The sequence below is a fragment of the Xenopus laevis genome, chromosome 6S (assembly GCF_017654675.1).
Source record: "Xenopus laevis strain J_2021 chromosome 6S, Xenopus_laevis_v10.1, whole genome shotgun sequence".
In the NCBI taxonomy this organism is placed as follows: Eukaryota; Metazoa; Chordata; class Amphibia; order Anura; family Pipidae; genus Xenopus; species Xenopus laevis.
This window is the reverse complement of record NC_054382.1, coordinates 60,774,915-60,787,256: the sequence shown is the minus strand read 5'-3', so window position 1 is coordinate 60,787,256 and position 12,342 is coordinate 60,774,915. Positions and strand designations below refer to the sequence as shown.

General features: G+C 39.8%; 1 protein-coding gene across 1 annotated transcript in view; it reads right to left on the bottom strand.

Annotated features, from left to right (window-relative positions):
- The window catches only part of LOC108720028 (molybdenum cofactor sulfurase), a 189,410-nt gene that overhangs the window by 134,414 nt on the left and 42,654 nt on the right, over positions 1 to 12,342 (bottom strand). The gene's annotated exons all lie outside the window — the stretch shown is intronic.

The following is a 12,342-nucleotide window of genomic DNA, read 5'->3' as shown; positions in this document are numbered from 1 at the left end:
CCTGATTTAAAAATACATAGTAACATTGTAAGTTAGGTTGTAAAAAAGACACAAGTCCATCAAGTTCAACTTTTTTAACCTGCCTGCTAGTTGATCCAGAGGAAGGCAAAAAACCCCATCTGAAGCCTCTCCAATTTGCCTCAGAGAGGAAAAATTCCTTGCTGACTCCAAAATGCCAATCGGACTAGTCCCTGGATAGACTTGTACTATTAGTTATCTTACATAATGCTGTATTCCCTCACTTGCTAAAAAGCCATCCAGCACATTTAAAAAAGCTATCCAATGTATCAGCCAATGTATCAGCCAATGTATCAGCCTGTACAACTGATTCAGGGAGAGAATTCCACATCTTCACAGCTCTCACCGTAAAAAACCCTTCCAAATATTTAGGTGGAACCTGTTTTTTTCGAATCAGAATTGGTGATCTTGCATCAGCTAAGACCTACTGGTAAATAGGTATATATTATTATATGATCCCCTTATACTGTATATTTATACATAACTATAATATCACCCTTTAAGCGCCTCTTCTCCAGCGTGAACATGCCAAATTTGGCCAGTCTTTCCTCATAACTAAGATTTTCCACAACTTTTACCAACTTAGTTGCCCTTCTCTGTACCCTCTCTAATTCAATAATGTTCTGTTTGAGCACAGAAAACCAAATCGGTATGGTATATTCTAGATGGGACCTTACCAGTGCTCTATGAAGTGGAAGAATGACCTCCTCCTCCCTTTTAATACAGCTCAAGACCTTATTATCCTTGATGCTGCTGACTGGAAATGCTTGCTACAGGCAAGTTCATCATGTACAAGGACTCCAAGGTCCTTTTCCATAATGGATTTGCTTAGTGCAGTCCCATTAAGGGTAGAAGTGGCTTGGATATTTTTACATCCCAGGTGCATGACTTTACATTAATCAACATTGAATCTCATTTGCCACTTGGCTGCCAAGATTGCCAGTTTGTCAAGATCCTGTTGCAAGATTGCCACATCTTGGATGGAATTAATTGGGCTGGATAGTTTTGTGTCATCTGCAAACACTGATACATTACTTACAGTACCCTCCCCTAAATCATAAATGACCCAATATTGAGCCCTGAGGGACCCCGCTAAGAACCTCACTCCAAGCAGAGAATTTACCATTAACAACCACCCTCTGTACCCTATCCTGTAGCCCAGGACTGTCCAACCGGCGGCCCGCAACCCCCCCTTGTGTGGCCCTCCACCTAACTGCTGTGTTTGGTATCACTACAGAGATTAACTGGCCCCTGCATTGTTTAAACCTCAAATTCAGACTAATTCTCTATTGTTCACACCTGTGATCCCCCTGCATTGTTCACACTTGTGAGAACTCTATTGTTCACACCCCTAAAGCCCTGTACTGTTTCCACCTGAGACCCAGGCTAAAACTGTCCACATTGTTCACCTGTTCACACTTTAATACAAAATGCTAATGGGGCACCAGCACTGTGTCACTGTATGTAGTACATATTAGAGTGGTCCTGTACATAATAGGTTTCCCTGTCTCTTGCTCTGTTCTGCCTTCCATATGCTCCCTGCGTGTGCCATGCTCTGCCTGTGTCCTGCTCTGCTCTGCCTGTGTGTGCCCTGCTCTGCCTGTATGTGCCCTGCTCTGCCGGTTTGCGATGCTCTGCCTGTGTGTGCCCTGCTCTGCCTGTGTGCCATACTCTGTCTGTGTGTGCCCTGCTCTGCCTGTGTGTGTGTCCTACTCTGCCTGTGTGTGCCCTGCTCTGTCTCTGTGTACCCTGCTCTGCCTGTGTGTGCCCTGCTCTGCCTGTGTGTGCCCTGCTCTGCCTGTGTGTGCCCTGCTCTGCTTGTGTGTGCCCTGCCTGTATGTGCCCTGCTCTGCCTGTGTGTGATCTGCCTGTGTGCCATACTTTGCCTGTACGTACCCTGCTCTGCCTGTACGTGCCCTGCTCTGCCTGTACGTGCCTTGCTCTGCCTGTACATTTCCTGCTCTGCCTGTACGTGCCCTGCTCTGCCTGTGTGTGCCATACTCTGCCTGTGTGTGCCCTGCTCTGCCTGTGGAACATAAGCCTGGTATTTGTTCTGGGGGTTTGTTTGTTTGTAAATTCTTGTTAGGGGTCCCTAAGGTGTTTAATCATGTGCTGGGCTGCTGTGTTATCCAAGGGGAAGAGGAGGCATATGGATTTAAGGGTATGTCTTAATATGACAACTTTTTTCACATAAATATAAGTGATATCCCTGCAGTGAGCACCAACCATTTGTTTTTTTGGTCTGCTACCACAATTAATGTGGACATGATCTTTTGGTAACATGGGTGTGGTTTAAAGTGGGTTTGGTTTAAAAAGAGGGAGTAGTCAACACTGGCTTCAATTATCGGCCCTCCACTATGTAGGCCTGAAAAATTTTGTCCCTCGGTACGCCAGAAGTTGGAAAGCACTGCTGTAGCCAGTTCCCTATCCATGTGCAAACGACTCCATTAAGCCCATTCATTAGAAAGCAGTTGTTTGTGGGGCATGGTATCAAACTCTTTGGCAAAATCCAAATAGATCACATCTACTATCCCCCCACTGTTCAGCATCTTACTTACCTCATCATAAAAAGCAATCAAATTTGTCTGACATGACCTATCCTTCATAAAGCCATGCTGATTGCTGCCCATAATGCCATTCACTAGGACAAAAAATTGATTGTGATCCCTTAGCAAGCCTTCAAATAATTTGCCCACCACAGATGTCAAACTTACTGATGTATAATTGCCAGGCAGAGATCGTAATTCCCTTTCTAAATATAGGAATGACAGAAAATCAGAAATAGGGGCTGGTGTAAAACTGAACTAAGCTCTCTTAGAACCTGGGGGTGTATGCCATCAGGCCCTGGAACCTTGTTTGCATTAATTTTTATTAAAGCTTTATGAATCATATGCTGAGTCAGCCACTGACTGAGTTGAGCCATCAGTGCAGCTATTAAGTGAGCCTGGGAACGCAGACTCCTCTATTGTATACACTGAAAGAATTGATTTAGCACATTTACCTCAATGTTAGCCTATGGGGACCTTCCCCATAAGCTTTCTATGCTTTTTTTAATTGAAGGAAAATCCTTAAATCGATGGATTAAAATCATTCGATTGGAAAGATTTAATCGCTCGATCGAATGATTTTTCCTTCGATCGTTCGAAGGAAGTATTTGCGGTAAAACCTTCCACTTCGATACTCGAAGTCGAAGGATTTTACTTCGATGGTCTAATATCGAGGGTTAATTAACCCTTTGATATTCGACCCTTAGTAAATGTGCCCCTTAGTCTCAGCCGCAATGCACTCTTCATTTCCTTTTATTTGCCTTCCGGATTGCTGATTTACAACATCTTCATTTCCTTTCTTTGCCTTCCGGATTGCTGATTTACAACATTTATTATAGTGTTTATATTCATTAAATGCAGCTTCTGTCCCAACAGACTTCTAGTTTTTAAATGCCTTTCTCTTCTTTCCTATTAACTTCTTTACTTCTACATTAAGCCACATAGGGTGATTCTTGGAGCTTCTACATTTACTCCTTAAGGGAATAAATTGAGAACAGTAACAATTTAATATATTTTAAATGACAACCATTTCTGTTCTGTGTTTTTAGCAGAAAGCTTAATGCCCCAATCAATGCTCTGAAGGGCAACCCTCAAGGCACTAAAATTAGCTTTTTTGAAATCCATGTTTTTTTTGCCCTAGTGTAAACTTGATTTTTGCACCAGACATTAAATGATATCACATTATGGTCAATATTACCCAGGGTTTTAATTACTTGCACATTGGCTATACTTTCCAGGTCATTAGAGATCAATAGATCCAGTATAGCATTTTTTCTGATTGGCTCCTCATCAACTTGTGCCATAAAATTGTCATGCAACAAGTTTATAAACTTGTTTCCATTAACGGATCTGGCAGTACTGTTGCTCCAGTCAATATCTAGCAGCCTTTTCTATTTGCATCAGGAGCTTAGCCTCCTCCTCACTTATTGTAGGGGGTCTATAGCATACCCCTACAATTAATTTGCTGGACTCTTTACAATTGGTGAAGAACTCCACCCATAAGTCTCTTGCCCCCTCATTTTCTAACATAACCTCCTCCTTTATATAAACTTTTAAATCCTGCCTAACAAACAGACATACCCCTCCTCCAGCCTGTAGCTGACTGCAAAATTAGCCCAGGTCTCCAAAAACCCAAAACCCTCCTCCCTACACCAATCTCTCAGCCACACATTAATCTCCCTTAACTCCGGCTGTCTTCTTAGCATTGCTCATGGCACATGTAATATCTCTGAGAAAATTACCTTCGAAGTCCTTGCCCTCAACTTTACACTTATTTTTTTAAATTTTGTGTACCAAGACCTATGGGTCTTCCCCAGCCCCTCCCAATAATCTGTCCACTCATTCCACCACATGCCGAACCCTAGTACCAGGCAAGCAGCAGACTGTTCGGCATGAAGGGTCCTTACGGTAGATTACCCTATCCACCTTTCTAACAATTGAATCCCCTATAACTAAAACCTGCCTTTCCTTCCTTGTACTCCCCCCACCAGCCTTTGTGCTCGAGCATTGAGCGTCCAAAAACACAGTATAGGAACACTTGCATGGTTTCTTCCATCAAATACCTTGGCTTCCTGACAAGTGGGATTTTTTTTCCACACCAAAAAATAAAATGATTGGCAGGTTTTCTGTGCCACGCTTTTTATTTTTTGGAAACCGCCACTTAAGAAAAATTCAAAGGAAGAAACCATGCAAGAGTTTGTACCTGAATGCTCTAGCACTAATGCTCAAACATTCTTAAATCTGGCCCTACGAAAATCATTCATGGAGCTTTAGCCAAAACACATTAATTCTTTAATTTCAGTTTAATTTTTTTTAAGAGTATTTAAAAAAAAGGCTGGCTTCACATCAAACAGAATTTATGCAAAGAGGATATATTTCAGCATGAGTTACATTTTTCAGGACAAGTACTTTGACCTAAAACCTTAATCCTCATCTTCAACTAATTGTGCAATTTCTTATTTTAAAATCCAAATTCAATATCTAGCTCTAGCTGACTCCAAGCTGAGAAGCTTTGGCCTGAACAAGTTGTTACTAAATGGAAAATCAGGAAAAACATTTTACCCTTTGGTAGCAATTAGTAATACTATGATTATTGATAGAACAGTACAAATATTCATTATGACCATGTCAATCTCTCAATGGCATAGACCTTTCTTGCCTGTCCAAATAAGGATTTTGGTCAATGAGACCTTTTTTGCTCCCTAGCCCATTACCTCATAACTTTGAAGATTTTCAGTTACAGTATTCAGGGTAGGGCACTTGTGTAATTTGTCTTGTCTCCCTTGCCTTTTCAGATTTCAGTTGCCTTCCATCCTGCTGATGGAGAATTTAATTAGCTCTTGTCTCCCCTATCAGTTTGCCCTTCTGGCTTACCTGAAGGCATTGGGTGGCAGGGGATATGTGGTCCTATAGCACCATTTTTTTGTTGGCTGGGCAAGGGAGGTGGGCAGTTAACAAAAGGTCGGTAGTAACCACAGTTATTTAATTAGGTCTGAGTCTTACACCCCTATGTTGGCTCTTTGTTTTTCTGTCCCCAGTGCAGGACTATACAGTTGTTAAAAATGGAGCTGTGTGAAATGAGGAGGTTCCCTGCTCACTTTCTAAATGAGCAGATTATAGATTCCATTTTTGCATAACTAACTATATTAGAAACATTTTTTATTTTGCAATCTATCTATTTATTTTTACACTGAACTGTTCCTTTAAACATGTAAGCTGAATTTAAAAACTGGCCTGTTGGTATACCACAAGGACCTAATTGAGGTACCCCTGGGATTGCCTTTCTTTCTTGGGGGGCGGTATTATTGAAAGGTTATCATACAGTATATTCAACATTTTTTCTATATTTTACAGCAATAGTGCTCCACTATAGACAAAAGGTTCACAAGAATTCTGGATAATAAAACCCATACCTGACTAGAGAGAGAAAGAAATATTATAACAGAAATACGAGAATATCTAAAAGGTAAATTTATTAAACTGGCAGACAGTTAATGGAGTTTATTACTATTTCTTCTTTGTAAAGCGAGTTTATTGAGTGGTTACAGCAAACACTATCAGAAAGATAAGAGATAAGATTATTCTCTAAATATTTTCTAAAGAGACTTGGCTGTCTTTTCTATGTCAAGTACTGAAATGGATCAACTGCCAAGCTTCCAAACTGTTCTCCGAAGTGTTAGTGTAGTCTATAACATAGGAGATAAAGCAGATTTTCAATGTAAACAAGAAGCACATTGAGGCGTAAGAATTTTTTTTTTATAAGAAAGGAGTATTAAATTCACTTGTATAATAACATAAATAATGAACAGCATTGAGAGAACTTTTTCAAATAAGCTGGTAAAAAATAGCACGTTTGTGGGATTTACAGACCACAAAGTAAAGTAATTATGCTTTAAACTCATTTCTGCTAAAGAAAGGGAAATGTAGCAAACTTTAGAGATGCCTCTCTATTAGTTATTTACCAGTCTACCTTCATATTATACAAAGTGGGCAGCGTTCCTGCAAGAGCTCACTTTGGTTGTTGCCCAATGGGGCAAGCTAACCCCTGTCCACAATAGGCAGAATCAATATTATCAAAATTATGTACCTCCCTAAAATAACATATATTCTGCATAATACACAGGTAGGAATTTCAACATATCTGTTTCAACAGCTTATCAAAATTATATTTCGTTTTATTTGGGTGCACAAGACCCCCACACTCTTCTGCAATGTGTTAACTGCCCCAAGCCTCCCAGACATGCCATGTGCCCAATTGGCTTTAGTTTGATACCAAAAAACCCTGCCACCCTGAATTTTGATTCAATTGAAGGTCTTAAAAATGCATTATATAGAGAGTGTACAAAGACTTGAAATACTTAATACCAGTATGTGCTGATACATGTAAAGCATGGGATCAGGCTAGAAGGGTGCTGGACCCTGATTCTGCCAGAATCTTACCAGAAACACCACTTTGGTTCAATAGCTTAATCAGTTCCAATATTTACCCAACATTAAGATCTGGGCTGACACAGGGGTAAAACAACTTAAGCATACACTGCATGAAGACACTATATTCATCAGAGCACAAATGGTTGCCCATGAAATCCTAGGAAACATCCCCTTGCATGCCTATTTTCAAATGAGCCATGCCTTTAATGTACAGTTAAAGTAAGCCGCAGATTATACAACAGTCTTTATTAGAGAACATACTCTTAGATCCTCCTAAGAAAAAGTTCATTCTGTTTTGATGTTGAACATATAGTATATCACCCACTACTGCGAGTGAAGCCCAAATGAGCTCCTACCATTCTGTCTATGGAAGACGATGACTGGGAGGAAGTGTCTGACACTATGCAAAGGCCACTTGTTAGCACTATAGATTAAGCACTACAAGATATTACATCAGACGTATCTCACACCATTGAAACTCTATCGGATCGCCTCCCAACTGCTTCAGATGTAACATGCAAGAAGACACCTTTATTCATTTGCTATGAGAATGCCACTACTTCCAGAAAAATGGCAAAAGAACTGGACCCTAATTTCTGCCTGTTAGGACTAGTGAACACAGTATAACCAAGCAATAGCATCAGAGAACAACTAAAACTCTATAAATTTACATATTTAATAAGAGGCATGCCTGATAAATTTTAAAAAGTTTGGGGACCTTGGCTTTCATCCCCCTCGACAACAGCCACTTTTTGATCTGCACTGGATATCACTGTGCAAGTCGTATCTGCCTTTACTATTTATTTGTTTAAACTGTTAAACTCAAATAATAAAAAAATGAACCTTTAACAAAAATATGGAGAGATTTGCTTAGAATGTTTCATTAATTTTTCTAAGCAACTATTTAATTGGCCTTAGTTTTTTATTTTAATTAGTAGTCCTGCTCTGTCCCCAATTTACAAATGAATATATTGGGCTCCATTTACAAATTCTTTGGGTACATGGGGAAGCCTGTGGGATCTGTGCAGCCGGCCATTTGTATTTTGTGCTCAAATTAGGGCAAAGTGCAATGAGTTTAGCAATATTGATGCAATGCCATTAATGACTGCCGTAGGCAGATGGTAAGGTCTTGCTGTGTCTAACACCAGGTGGTGTTAGTACCTTGCATATGTGAATGGTGAACAAACTAGGGAGGACCAATGGAATCCCAACATAGCACCTCCCCCAACAGCCTACCTGTAATGGTATCTGGTGGTCTAGTGGGACAGGGGGATGTCTTGTCCTTTTTCAGGTTGCCCATTGTCAGCTAGTTCCTGGGTGTGTTTATTGTCTGGTTTTCCTGTTCTTGGCCCATTGCTCTCACCTTGGTTGTTTTGCTTTAAAGCCTGGCAGCATATGAGTAGTGGAGGGCTCCTTCTAAAACGAAAGGCGGCGGTTATAGGCAGGAGTGCGAGACGAAGCTTGGCTTCTGTTCTGGGTTTTGGGATACCAAATGTGACATTATGTTGGGTCCTGACATGGATGCCAAAGGAGCAGCTGCTTTTCCCACTACCATAGAAATCCTGGCAAATCTACCACAGTGTCTCGGTGAACAAGAGACTAAGCAGGATCAAATCAACCAATGCTTTTAAAGATTACCTGCAAAGTTGGACATTATCCAACAACAACCTCCTCCTTCCTCCTCAAGTCGCTCCTGTCCCAACTCCTATCCTGGGAAGCAGACCTTTACCCCGGTAACTCTGCAGTGGAACCTAAGGTCCTGTTCCCTGAAAAATTCATTGGGGACTGTAGTAACCTTTGTACCTATCAGGGGTTCTTACCCTTTTCTTTTTCCACCATGGAGTCGAGAGTAAATTTTGGGACCTACAATTATGTGCTTTTAGCTTATCCTCTTCTGATCCAGCCCATCTATCTCTCTGCCTTCTTCAAGACCATGGCAATTTTCTATGATGATCCTTATTGTTCTGCCTCTGCTGACTCAGCAATCCATAATCTCAGGCAGGGTAAATGGTGGGTTGAGGATTATTGAACTGAAATTTGCAGATGGGCGGTAGAGACGGGCTGGAATGATACTGCCCTATGTAGTCCATTCGGGTGGGCCTAGTTAACTTTCTGCTCTGTCCTCCCTTGATTCCTTAATGTACCTTGCTATACAGATTGGTAGGAAGCATAGGGAGAGACATAAGTAAAGAACTCCTGCAGCTACTCCTCATAATATCCACTCAGAGTTGGCACCCAAACCTGAAGTTTCAGCCCCTAGGTTTTCAGAGAAAACCATGTCCTCTGAAGAAAAGGGCCATAGGCAGGCTAATGGGTTGTGCCAGTATTGTGGGGATAAAGGGCATTTTCAAGACATCTGTCCCAAGAGGGCGAGAAGATGGCCCAGAAGATAGTCTGTGGAGTTCTGTTGAAGTCATGCTGTTTCTACTCCCCAACAATTTTTTAATATAATCTAATTCGAGTCAGGGAAGGAGGTGAATGGAAGACACACATGATGGGCATTATGAATACTTAGTAATGCCCTTTGAGTTATGTAAAGCCACAGCTGTCTTCCAAGAAAAATTTTTTTTTTTAGTTCTGGTTCGCTATTAAGTGGTGTACCCAGACGATATTCTGATTTATTCTTCTAATATAACTGATCATTGTGCCTATGTTCAGGAGGTGGTATGTAGATTAAAGCAGAATTAGCTATATGTTAATATCAGTAGTGCTCTGTTGTGGAACACTCCGCTTCATAATCAAGATGGTGCCCAGGGTCTGACGTCATCATGCTGAAAACCAGTGCGAAATTTCAAAATAAAAGGACTGAATTTAAGTCATGCTCACTAGTTTTCCTGGGTGTTTGATAAATCATGTTATATTGATTAAATTGGTAGTTTGAAATACAAAGACATTTACCCATTTAGGATTACTCAGAATTGTTATTTCAAATAATGTGTAGTTTTCTAGGGTAAACCTACTGTTAGTGGAATGTTTGGCCTTGAAATCAGAAGTATGCAGTTCTGAAGACCGTTGTTAGTTTGCCAGTGTACTGCTTGGATTTTCGACTTATACAAAAGCGAAATCTCCTTAAAACTATATATATATATATATATATATATATATATATATATATATATATATATATATATATATATGGTATTTGTATGCTCAGGAGACATAGGGCTTTCCAAATATGCTGTGTTCCTGTGCATAAAATAAATTATGTTTCTGATATATGTGTTTATATTATGGTAAACATGATTTTCTTGTAATCTTTTAGACACTAATATCTCATTACAGAAGTGGAATTACAACAAAATGCATACACCAGCATATTTTGAAAACTTAGGTTTTTCTTGAAAAAAAGTATATATTAAATTCCTGGGTAAACTAAAATGCCCCACTGGGAAAAGCTCTGAAAATTAAAGAGTGCAAAATGTTCAAAATGGTCTGGAAATAAAAGTACCAAATTGGCCAAATCATCTGGCAGTTAAAGGATTAAAGGTGATAACAGAATCAGCCCTCACAACATCATCCGCCAGTGCATTCCTTAACCTCATTGTCCTAACTATGAAGAACCACCTAAGCTGCTGTAAATAAAAGTTCTTTTCCTCTAGTCTAGCCTCTGGTCCGATGATCCATTTTATTTTTCCTCTAGAGAAAATAACCTCAACCCAACCTCATAATTTAAATCTTCCATCCCCTTAAACAGTTTAGTTTCACGTCTCTGCACTCTCTCCAGTCCTTCTGGAGCCGAAAACTGCACTGTATGCTCCAGGTGTTTGTAACTCTAGTTAAAGAGCTTAAGGAGCAAACACTTAAGAACAGCTAACCATTAGAGCAAGTTCCACTGGACTCCCAGGGGTTCTATTTATACTGCCTGTTTAGGTGCACTAATCAAATCCCACCCACCTCAAACTAAGGGAGAACTAACTGCAAAGTAAAGCAGTTTATGGCAAACTAGCTGTAAGAGCAAATACAAAAGGGGAGTTGTGGGAGCACCCGCATTGCTAAGTAAAAATATATATAAGTATAAGGGAAGTGCTACTGGCATATCCAAATGGGTCAGTGCAAATTCCCTTGGCCCCTGTCTAAGTAATTCAGTAGATATGCAAATGCATGTGTTAACAAAGACAGGGGTTTTTAGTTACAAAGTTATGATCATAAAGTTGAAAAGCCACCATACCACGTCAAGGTAAACCCCCATATGGCGGTCCCCAACTTGTTTACCTACCAGTCATAGTATTGAGGATCCTGTGTCTCTCTGCATAATAGCATTAGTAAAGTAAAAAGTAAAAGTCTGCTGAACCTTGGTTTCTGTCTGAGGGCTAAATCCTGCCCCGCTGCTGAATTGCAGCTTTTAAGAGAGAGTGATTGCCCAAACCAACGCCCATTTTTGAAAAAATGTATAAATATGGTGCAGTTAAAAGCATAGGGCCCCTATAGGTAAACCCCATATGGCGGTCCCCAACTTGTTTACCTACCAGTCATTTAAAAAAAAAAAATCAAAAAAACTAAACCACAGTAGTTTCATTTACAACCCTTACTTTAAAATAACAGTTATTAAATACTTATCCTTTTGAGTTGATTTATTTGCTTTAGTTGCTTTCACCTAATTAACCTCAGCAATGTCTATCTAGCCTCTGGCATTTTATATATTGTATGACCTCTTCCTATTCCAGGCATTGCTATAAACTTGAAAACATGAAAAAGGGATGTCCTATCAACATAGGCAGAACCAAGACATCTTTCAAGTGTTTGTTTGCTAGCTCTGAGCCTTTCTATTGATGCATCAGCTACATTATTTTCAGCAGTTCTACATGTACATTATGTTTCCATTATCCACATTTCATTCCATAACATGCACACAAATAATGCGTAAACTGATACTGTTATTGCACTTTGTGCATTTTAGGTCAACTGTTTGTTTTTTTAACTTTTTCCATTCAAGACCCCCTTTAAGGACCACATTTTGCTAGAGCCCCTTACTTGATAACATACATACATATGACATGAATACAGGATTGGTTAACCAGGTTGTGGTTTTCTTATTTAATCTGATATCTGGTTCCCAAACTTTATGTCCTCAGATAAAGTGAAGCTGCAAAAACAATTAGTATTTTCGTGGAACAGATAAGCCAATGCAGGAACTATGCTGCTACATTATTTATTTAAAATAAATAATGTAGCAGCATAATTCCTGCATTGGCGTATCTGTTCCCAAAAATACTAATCGTTATTACATACATATGACATGTTTGTTGTATCTGCCATTTAGCTATCTTTAAAAGAATATCTAGGACAGAAAATAAATATTTTGCCCAAATCTCACTCTGACCTTAAAGGAATTGTTCAGTATAAAAAT